The sequence below is a fragment of the Neopelma chrysocephalum genome, unplaced genomic scaffold (genome assembly GCF_003984885.1).
Source record: "Neopelma chrysocephalum unplaced genomic scaffold, ASM398488v2 Primary Assembly neopelma1_25, whole genome shotgun sequence".
NCBI classification, from domain to species: domain Eukaryota; kingdom Metazoa; phylum Chordata; class Aves; order Passeriformes; family Pipridae; genus Neopelma; species Neopelma chrysocephalum.
Genome location: NW_020897694.1, coordinates 39,739,185 through 39,750,813, shown reverse-complemented (window position 1 = coordinate 39,750,813; position 11,629 = coordinate 39,739,185). Strand labels below are relative to the sequence as shown.

Sequence of the window (11,629 nt, the reverse complement as noted above, 5' to 3'; positions counted from 1 at the left end):
TTATCATCTGTGATTCATTTACAGACAGACTACTTCATGACAGACTGACTGCTCATCAGGTCCTAAAGTGTGTCCAGACAGCAAAATGCCGATCAGGTGCAAGTGACCTAGGTAGAACTCACTACACATCACTGTCGTGAATATTTGCACAGTTCCTTTATCTGAAGCAGAGTTGGTCATGGCCACATCATGCAAATCCACATCATAGCACTTATGGCTTGTCACTAGTGAATAATACCCAGATCAGTGCAGGCATCAACAAGCATCAGTTAATTCCACTGCTGAAGGTGATTCCACATGATATAGAAGGAACAGAGTATCCTCCCTCTCTCCCTTCACAATTCAAGTGGCAAACTCCTGTTGTTTTCCTTGGATCAACTCTGGTGTTCACCAAACCTCTCCATTAGCTAGTTAAACTTGAAACAGTGGCAGAAAAGTAACCCAGCAAAACCAAATGAACCTGGATGGTTTTTCTGCCACTTTCTGAAAAGTCATGAATTCCAGGGCTGTTGCAAGAGGTGGAGAAGACCATACAGCTCAGAGTAGCGGGGAGATGAGCAGGGGAAGGAAAAGAGCAAGACCTTTCCTTTTTTGGTGGCAGGAGACTGCTGAGGTCAACTCAGCTGCCTGCGAAATTGCAGTCTAAGAACTCACAGAACATTTCCAAGGCTTATCTCCACTATCTTCATGCTTACCAACTCAGTGTGTCAGGTTTGTACACAAAAGAAATGTATAAACCAAGGTAACTGAAGTTGATGGTTAAAATCTCAGACAATAGCCATGCCCTCACCCACAGTATTGTACTACTGCAATTCCAAGATTGGAGGGTTGGCATTAATCTAAGAAAAAACTATAGCATTGTTCCTTTTGTAAAATGTACCAAAACTCCATATAGGCAGGGCCGTGTTTGGAAGATACTGAACAAAGTCTATCATCTTAAGAAGGACAAAAAGTTTGGGTTGCAAGGGCCAGTTAATGCACATCAAAGAGGAGCAAGTCCCTCTAGGGGACATAGAAAACCTCAGGCAAATTTACCCCTGGCACAAGATCGACAAATATTTCACATTTTGGGTTCCCAGGCATGGGAACGCAAACAAATGTGAAGAACTTTGACTCTGCTTATATGGTTTCCCCCACTAGTTTAATTGAAGAAAAATGAAAGCAGGAGCTGAGGAAAGTAAACTAGGAGAACCGAGCCAATCTGGATAGAATTACAAAGTCCCAGCCTCCGTATCAAGTTCAACGATGGCATGAGGATTGGCAACAATCCTGAAAAATACATGGCCAACATTGCGAGATATCCTTGTGGGTGGTGTAAATCACAGAGCCAAAAGGTAGCCCTGAGCTTCTGTTCTTTTCTGCCTGTTATTTCTGGATCGGAACTGCTCATAGAGTGTGTTTCGCTGCGCTTTTGCGCTGGGGATTAACTGTATGTGGCAGCCAGCCACACAATTAACAGCCTTTCATTTATACAGCCACTCTTATCAAATGAATCCCAGAGCGCTCTTCAGGCTTTATTAGGTGATTTGTAACTGCTGTAGTTTCTACAGTCAGACTGTGCACCGTGGAGAAATGGTGCTCTCAGAAATAATCTAAAAATATTGTAAAAAACCAGAAGCAATGGCTTACTGGTTCCCTGAGAGAAACAGCTTGACGTTGCAGCAACATTTAAGGTGACCAAAAGGGCATATGCATTGGTGGCTTCAAAATCTACACTGGGAAAATAACCACCTTCTTATTTTTATTAGTAACAGATGTAAAGAAAATCAACAACAATATGGCTATAAGAGGCTTTAGCAAGCTTTCCCAGAGAAAGAAAATTGACTGTATTTAGCTTTTCCATGTCCATCTAGCAGGCTTTGAGCCCTCTTACTCAGAAATTCCCATATTTCCTCCCACACAAACCAGAGAGGACCTGCAGCGCTGCCTACCAAGCAGAGAGCTGACATCAGCTCTGCCTTTACCCATCCTCCCTATTGCCTTGGACTGCCAGGCCTCTGTGGTCATCTGTCTTGATTCTGGAGGTATGTCCTCTGCCGTGTGAGTCTGATTCAATATATATGGGTATGGCTTATACTCACTATGGGGCCCCCTGGTGGTCTAGTGGTTAGGATGCGGCGCTCTCACCGCCGAGGCCCGGGTTCGATCCCCGGTCAGGGAATTCCCCCGGGCAGATGGAGCTCGTCAAGCCCTGTAAGGGCATCCATCTATGAGAAGGTCACTCTAAACAAACCTACGTCCTGAGGACCTCACTGCCATTGTCCAAGCTTGCTTGGCCCCGGCAGATGAACCTTAGGATTAAAGGGTGGGCTCAGTTCAGCGCATGCTGTGTCTCACCTAAAAAATCCATTGCGCAGGCTTGAAAGGTAAAAGACCTTTCCCAAATCTTCGTTCGTGAAGACTGGCCATACATACTCACTATCTATATGTTCACTATATTCACTACCCTACCCATTACCTCTAGCCTGAGGCCGCTGAAATAAACCTTTTTGAAGCCTGTAGTTTCTGAACTTAACATAGAAGGATTTTCAAAGGTGTAGCTCATCCAAATCTGCCCGAGTTTTGGAGGACAGTAAATGACAGTTTTTCTATCCCAGGACTAGCCTTTTTCCAAATCTTTGGTAGCAGTTCTAATTCCAGAGAACTTTCTCGCGAAAGGCAAAGCACTTGAAAGAAAGAGCAATGGAGAACAAGAAACTACCTCAACCTCTCCCCAGCTTCTGTCTGGAGACAATTATTGAATACAGCTATATAATTTTTACTAAATCTTCTCAAAACTCTTCAGTCAAAGGCAGAAAGCAGGAATAGAAAGCTTCAACCCAAACAGTTAAGACTTGCAACTGAAAGAGAGGGTTCTACAGTGGAAAATATTAGTCAGCTTTAAGTCCTGTGGAGGAAACATTACAAACCAAATTATATAAAATGATATTAAAAAATAGTAAGGTTTTAAAGCCAGGTGCTTCATAGTCAGAAAGTACCAAAATTATGGAAAAGTAAATACATCCTGCAGCCTTTCCCCCATCAACTGTCAAGTCTGTGCTCTGTAATTAACAGGTACTAGAATAGCTGTTAAGTAGTCACTAAAAACCACCTTTTTCCTCTCACCATCTCAGAAATGGGTGATCTGTGTTGAAGGACATTTGTCTTTTGACAAATAAACAAACCTGATGCAGATGCCTGCCGCAAATTTCATCATCAGAGGAAATCCAGCAAAGTTACAGCTGAAAATAGGGTCAGAAGAAGTATTTGGCAAGATCTGCAATAATTTGTGCTACTGGATGATCCCTCTGTGCTTTTATAGTTCACCTGACACCAGTCCATGGTCAAACTTCAATAAAGGACAAGTCATACTACTTCTTATCAAGTGTTTTTCTAATCTCCCTCTGTTGCAATTTAAAGCTTTTTACTAGTCATATGCTATAACAGCAGGAAAAAGTGAGAATCTTTTTTATATAAGGACATTCTTTACCAATCCCAACTGAATAAACAATTTATCTGAACCAGCCTTTCCACTGGCCTGACTGATGTAAATTGCTTTGACTCTGGTGGCTCAGGCAGTTTTCATGAATGAAAGAAAAGGAGAATTCTCTTTCTTTCCTCCTGAAGAGGACAGCAGTAATATCACCAGCAAGCACTTGCCACCTTTCCTAGCTAACTGAGTTCTGGTACCAAGAGAGTAATCCTGACAGTAAGTCATAGAAGGCTAGTAAATCAAGGTAGTGACAGGTTCTTTATATATTTATATTGATTTCTCTTTTCTGTCAGGAAGAACAATTTAAAAACCAAACATCTAAATGAGACAGAAAAAAGAGAAAAGCAGATGAAACAAGAACATGTGAAAAGCAAGATGAAGGAAAAAGAAAGAGATCACGTTCCCCATGGAAAGTGAAAAAACAACTAGAACAAGACAGAATTCCAGAAATAGCATTATTCCAGTAATCTCCTGGAAGTAGCAAAGAATTTTTACTCCCTCTTGGATAATGATGGCGTTTGGAAATTTTACCGTCCTCAGCCTTCTGCTTTGCCCTTATTCTGAAAGTCACTCCTTTCCTGGCATGGTGGACCAGCAGAACAGGGGTTGCAAGGACATTTTGTGATTGCAACCCAATGCATCAGCATACTTTGATTTCCGTAGTTTGAGTTAAAATACTGCTGTTCCTATGCAGACCATAACTTCTAGCATTGAAAAAATGAACTTGTGAGAGTGGTAACCTTTCCAACTATGCAGCTAAACTCCACAAAAGTTGTAAGCAGAACTCCAGAATTAGCTGTGCTGCCTGGAACAATCAGGTGGAAGGACCCACATAGTTCAGGACATTAGAGGGTTAAGTATTCTCTAAGAGTGTAGATATTAAAGACACTGTGTTCAGTACAGTGCAAAAAACATGAAGAAAAATGACCTAAAAGCCATTTCCCTTACAACAAAACTCCTTTGAGATTATAACAGCTAGCAAAGAAGGAGCCTAGCTGGGAAAAGGACTGTAAACAAGCAAATGTAGCATAACTAATTGATCTGATTACGATTCAGGCTTTTTTTCCACATGACAATTTTCAACTGAGTATCCAAGGTCTCTCCAGCCAGAACCCAGTTGGCTGACAGTAAATACTTCAGAATGAGGTTTTTGGAAAATCTTCAGAGGCTCTGAAGCCCCTGAGCCACTTGCTATGAATGAGGGAGAACTCTTTGGTAGACCAACACCCTCCCACTACAGCAACACTGCCTTCTTTACTCACGATTTTATGCAATTTTTGTGTCGGTCACAGTAGTTGCATTCACAGAGTAAAAATACTGAAAATACATAAAATTTGTTTCTAGCTTCCTTTCTAATAGGATTTAGCAGCTTGAAACAAGGAGAAAGCATCACGTGACTGATCGACTCTCTGCATGTTATAATCTACTACTCTATTACCCCACCATTTATCAACAGTTCAGGGAACAGACATTTGTGTTCTGAAGTACATATTCTGTATTTCTTATTTTTAATTACACTTCTTCAAAAGAAAATATGTATTAAAAACACAAATTGATCTTAGCATAGCCAAGCAGTTCTCTCAGAAGGGTCATCAATCGCAACCAAGCATTGACCCAGTATTAGCTCTTGTTTTATCTGATGTAGAATTTCATCTGCAATCATGTTGGAGGCTGCCAACTTTCCCAGCAGACACGCCATCAATAATTATTTACTTTATGGCACTTGGAAATGCTTTCTAAGATATTTTGTTCTTTCTCATTTGCAATATGGATCAGTAAATAATATTTGAAGTGCTAATGATGAAAACTTATTTTCTGAAGCACAGAAACTCTAAAATATAAGACTATTACTTTATAGTACTGAACTGAGAGTAGAAATAACAGCTACTATAACTAGCACCTTCCAGTACTTCAGTGACTCTACCATACAACTGCAAACTGCTGGCTTCAGAAAATTCACAGTTTCCCAGGGCAGGATCCCCAAACCCACTGTGCTAGAGAGAAAACATCACCATACGTAAGTGCCTGGGTCAAGAAGTAAAAAGGATTCTTGTTTACCCAAAGCAGTAGTGGGACTGGTTTGATGTGCTGTGACAACATACATCCTAGAGTGCATTGAGTATGTCCAGACCCAGTGTAGAGAGGTGACCGCCATGCAGTGATCAGGCACAGGCCTCCATGGGTGGATAGAGGTCATCTCAAGCCACCAGCCGTGATGGGAGAGAGCCAGGACAGACAAACAGCTTCTGTTGTGCGCCTGTGTTACAGCAATCACAGTGGGCAAGCACACATCAGCTGTTTCCTTCAACAGTAGCTTGTTTCTAAAAGAAAGATTATAAACCCTTTAAACATGAGCCAAAAAGTGACTTAATTAACCAAAACTTCCCTTACTATCAGGACGAAGATGCCAACTTGGCTTCATAGCAATTCTATTTTTGAATTAAAATGTCCTATGCCCTTATGCCTGAAGTCAAACACCCTGGAAGTCCCCTGCTTCATGTGGTTCTGGGTTGGATCATTAGGGCACTTTGTAAGGAGCCAGCTATCCTTAACAAGTTACATCATTGAACCCAACAAAATTCTTGTTTCCTTTTCTTCTTTGAAAGCTTAAAACTGAGATAATAATAAAATATTTTACCAAATGCCACTTGCTTTATAATTAATTAGAAATCTTAATCTCTTCAAATCCCTGGCTCCAAAGTTAAAACACTTTGCTACTGAAGCACTGGTATCATTACAAACTAAATACTTCAAACAAAAGAGAACTAAAGTACCACTATAAAAAAAAAAAAAAGAATGTTAAGAGTTACAGGAAATGTTAATCTGAGGGTCAAGTTCTGCTTTTATTTTCACTATTGTAAATCCAGGCTAGCAGCCTTATCTTTGCTGCAATTGCTGTGGATATGGTAACCTTACATTAAGAAACCATGTCAAAAAAATCCTCATTAATTCATTTTGAATTTTTAAAGATGGGTGGGCTGACCTTAACTACCAGTTTACTGCCATGGGAAACAAGAGGTCACTCTCACCCTTTAATCTTAATCCTAGTGCTCTTCTTCCATTCTGTTTGTCTTATGCTTGTGCTCTCTAAACCCTGAGCAAGGTCAGCTCCAGGATAAAAAACATTTTTTTTTTTTTAGAAAGGAGAATAGTTTTCCAGTGGGCTAACAAGTTGAATCAGTTTATTGAAGATGAATTTAAGACTACACAGGGAAGGAAGGAAGATGTAAAGCTGCATATGCCTTTGGTAAAGTTTACTCACTGCCTGGCACCAAAGTAACTCTCAAGAGAAACACATGAAGACTGAAAAATGGTTGCAACTCAATAATCCATGTTGGTTACCATGGAAAAATCATGAATATAGACACAATCAGGGGTCGTCCAAATTAGGAATGACTAATCTGGTATTTACACACACCGCCCTTTTAACTGGACAAACACCAAGTATGACCATATTGATTTTATTACTTCCTTATATTTACACAATAAAAGGAATATTATTTAAATATTCCCAATTTGTAATTTTTTTTTAACATGGAGTTTTTACGATTTCAGTATAAAACTATTCACCTGGATTTCCAGGCCCTGAGTTTAAGCAAGAATAATGAGCTGAAACCATATTGCCTGCAGTTTAAAAAAATTGAATCAGACCTTCCAAAAAGTGTTGCACTCGTTTTATTGCATTAAAAGTTGTAAAAGTGAAATCTGAATTGCGAATCTTCTTTTTTTCCTTTGCTCTTATGAAGTTAGAAACCTTCTTTTGAAAGGTTTTCAGTTGACGCAGCAACAGGAACATGAATAAAATAAAAAAAATAGAAAAAAAAGAGAGATACTAAAACAGTTGTAATAAAACTGTATCACTGAGAATCTTTCACATTAGATATTGGGAAAAAATTCTTATTGTGAGGGCAATGAGGCATTGGAACAGGTTACCCAGAGAAGCTGTGGATGCACCATCCCTGGAAGTGTTTAAGGCCAAGCTGGATGGAAATCTGAGCAACTTGGTCTCATGGACGGTGTCCCTCTCCACGGCAAGGGGGTTGAAACTAGATGATCTTTAAGGTCCCTTTCAACCTAAACCATTCTATGATTCTATGATCTTTGTTTCTAATTCTATGATCTTTGTTCTTTCCCAGTACTCATGTTTGACTCTCATTTCTAACTTCACTAAAGTCAAATGCTCTATGTTTTAAATTGTTTCTAAAAATAAATGGTAATGTTTATTTAAGAAGGGATGTAGGATGTGTACAAACACATTTAACTTGTATGTGTTTAAAAACTAAATCAGCACAAAAGAAGAGCAAAGAAATCAGCAGTGTCATGCAGCAACAACTGGAGGTTACAAGGACAGAGTACAGCCCGATGGTTTGTTTAAATCTGTGGTTTATGCTGTTGATCTGTCCCTTCAGTATTAAAATAGTTTCATCCCACCATACACCCTGCTGTGAAGGATGGAAACACTACCTCCACCATAGAGATGAGGAACTCTGGCATAAAGTTTACTGTCACATTAGTCAGAGGGTCATATTTGCACCTGACTCCATTGTCACCTTTAGCATTTCAGGACAAGGCAACTATGCCACCAGGCAAATCAGCTCAGGTGTAAGAATTTAAACTCTTCTCTTAACAGTAATTCCACAGTCCCCAGCCACCTCCGCAATTTCAAGCACATTTACCTAAGACTGTACATAGATAAGCACAGAGTTCAAGGTCCAGGTTCTCAAGTAAGTGAGAGGCTGGTGCCCAAAATATCATGTGGGGATGTCACTTCCTTGCCAACAAGAGGTCCAGTTATTCTTTTGCCATTCTCCAGATGAAAAGCCACAGTCTGAACAAACACACGAGCCACAATGTGTGGAAGCACTAGAGTTTGTTGGGCTGCAGGAAGACACTGAATAACTTGTCATCCTGAAGTACTGTTACAGCCCTCCAATTTAAAAGCTAATTTCTGCTGGGATTTTGTGAACAGTAACTATAAAACCATACCTGGGGGAAGATAAGGCACATCAGGAGAAAGAATATCCCCAGGGTAGGAAAGAAAGAGCCTACAGGAAGGAAGATGGAGACACGATGGTTGCTGTGCTACTGTGTCAGAGGGGCAGGTAATGAAAAGCTTCCGTGCTTGCTGTTGTTCCAGCCCTCATACACAGTTTCTAGCTGAAGCAGCCAAAACAGAGTTAAATGAGGAAGGAAAGCTGGAATGGAATATCATGGTCACCTCCACATCCGGCATCATCCTCTGTTCCCTTGTTAACCAAATATAACCCAGATTTATTTCACTGTCATGTTTTCTTTTGAATTAGCAGATTCTTTTATTTTTTTTTTAATTAAAGGAAACCTTTCTAAAGCTGTAGGAAAACATACAATCTCAAGAACAAGGGTAATGATTACAGCCTTTTTATGTGTATGTAAAAGTGATACATTACCACCTTCTAGCAATTTACTTGTATGAAAAAAAGAACAAAAAGGAGGTAATACCACAAAAACCATAGGGAAGTAATAATTTTCTTATAAATATATATTTAAATAATGCTGAAATATTTCTTCAGCCTACAGAAGCTTGACATTTACGCACATTGTCAAAGGAATAGAAGAAAATTCCTTGGTAAGAAGAAAGATGCAACTTGTGAAGTGAATCAAAGCTACCTTTCTGCAGTGTTTTCTTTTAACATTTTTAAGACTGCTAAGAATCTGACAAAAGGAATCCAGACCCAAAGGAGAAAGATTTTTTGCTCTTTCTTACCAATTTCATTGTTGACCATGACCAATGGAAAATTAATTTTGCATTCTGCATCAACCAGCAAATTTTGAGTCTCATTTCAATTTTAAAACTCATAGTTTTCTTCATGAATTAAGTATGACATCTAGTAATACAATCACTACAGTAAGGCTGGAATTTTAGTTCCTATAATACACTGATTAAACTCTGCCCTCAGGAGTTTCAGTTTTCAGCATGACAAAGGTTGCTTTGATTATCTCACGTCTGCATTATCTATGTATAAGGGCTTAAGTACAGTGCCATGATTTGGAAGGCATGTGGAATCGTGCCTGTCATATATAATCTACACACATACGCACAAATTAAAGCCCATTGAGCTGGATTCCCTGGTGCCTCTCTGGAGCTCAGCTGGCATAGCTGCACTAAAAATTGGTCCCATTCTCAGGAGACAATAATTTCTTTCCTCTGCCTTCCCCCCCATCCTCCAGCTGTCCCTCCTGGGGCTACTTGCTGCTTCATTTGTGCACTTCCAGCACTTTGTTGTGGGGACTACAGCCCTCAAATTGCTCCTGCCACTTCATTAACGCTGTCAGAAACAGAAGCATTTGCTGAACTGCATAATATTGATAATTGGTTTCATTTGGTCTCACTGTCAGAATTCTTTGCAACAGAAGCATGCAGGGCAAGCCTAGCCAAGCTTTTTTAACAGCCTACATGGCACAAGTTTTATTTCACTTCTAGGCTCCTCAGCTTGAAGCTTAGCACAAATTAGAATACATACTAACAGGTTACAGTTCAAGAAAACACAGAATTAACCAGGCATAGCTTGCATATCCCAGCAAGCAAACACCTTGGATTTTGGACTATCTGGTACACAGCAAATGGAGTGCAGCTGTAGCTTGAACACACTTACATGAACACCCGTGAAAACACAATATGAAAGACAAGCAAAGTGGGTATAAACCCTCAGGAAATACTAGCTACCCACTTGTCAGAGTCCCTGCAGCTTTTCTACTTTGTGTTTTGCAGCAGTTCAATCTCTCCTTTGCTACATATGTTAGTACAGCCCTGAAAGCAAGTTTCTTGTGTGAAGTTAAAGTGCAAATGACTTCATTTTTGCTGCTGCTTGGATTTCTTAACTGTGTTTTGCTGTACTGATACATCCTATATCAGACTTCCAGAACATATTAGCAGCCATCAGCTAAAGCATTTCAGTATCACAGCTACATCCTAGGCTAGACAAAACGTGACTGATAGATTAAACAAAATGAAAAGACACACAGGTTGGCAGACACACGATAAGGATACAGACCACCTGACTGGTTCAAATATACATGGAGGCAGCCCTCTGTCCACTAGATTACATTAGAACATCAGCCAAAGTGAGCCTTACCTGGGAAAAATCAAAGTGATATTTGCAAACCCTTGATGATATCAGCTAAAAAAGTTATAAAACACAGATCACATTAATGCTATTCCTGAAAACCTGCAAAAGTTTGCAGATATGGGGAAAAAAATCACATTCACCTTTGCTGGAAAACATCAGAAAAACAAAATTCCAGCAAATGGGTGCGAGTACATAGAGCTGGTCTGGACTTGAATCAAGATCAATTTCAAGTACATTAGAGATCCAATCTGAATGTTTTGCACAATGTGTTTCAGGCTTTGATTTTTTGAGCTGAAGGCATGAGCCCATTTCCTCTAGGCTGAGTGCAACTAATAACAGCTGTAAAATAGTGCTGGCTGCCTGACAGGACATAATACTTTCATCCTCTGACCTTTCTGAGAAAAAAACCAAGGTTGGCATAGATGTACTGGCACATTTTTTCCATCATATAACATATTATCCTGATGCAACTAAAAACGAAACTGTAAACATGATTTTATTTTGATGTTTATAACTTCTCAGACTGCTAAACACTTTCTGCCACTGAATTTATAAGTATATACACTTTTAAAAAATCTTGTTTGTAATTCAGTGTTCTTATAATAAGAAGAGTATCTTGAATGCTATGTTACCTCCAATACCAGAGGTAGACATTAGAGTTAGACATACTTGGTCTGCATGTTCTGTGCAATGAACATTCTTAATACAAGACACATGGTCTACATACCAAACCTACCTAGAAGTGGGGGAAAAAGGAATGTCTCTGATTTGAGAGTTTAAATTATGTGCAAAAATAAAATGTCCTGTTTACAAGGCACTCAGCATTTTCAGACAGAAAGCAAATTTAAAAAAAAATCAAGCCTTCTTTTCTTGGCTGTCTAAGTATGGTTCTATATCTCAATTAGATAATCAAATTTCAATTAAGATGTTTGACTCCATTTTAAAAATGTTGTTCATCTGACCACACTTGTAAAGGCAAACAGCTCAAGCCAGTAAAATCAAAGGGTAGGCTAATTGTATTAAGTTAAAGCATGCAAAGGACTTAGCTTTA

The 11,629-nt window shown here is 39.4% G+C and overlaps 1 non-coding gene across 1 annotated transcript; it reads left to right on the top strand.

The window, feature by feature from the left end:
• The first annotated feature begins 2,089 nt into the window (after positions 1–2,089).
• TRNAE-CUC lies at positions 2,090–2,161 on the top strand. Its single transcript has one exon. It is a non-coding gene; the product is annotated as a tRNA-Glu (tRNA).
• Positions 2,162–11,629: the final 9,468 nt, after the last annotated feature.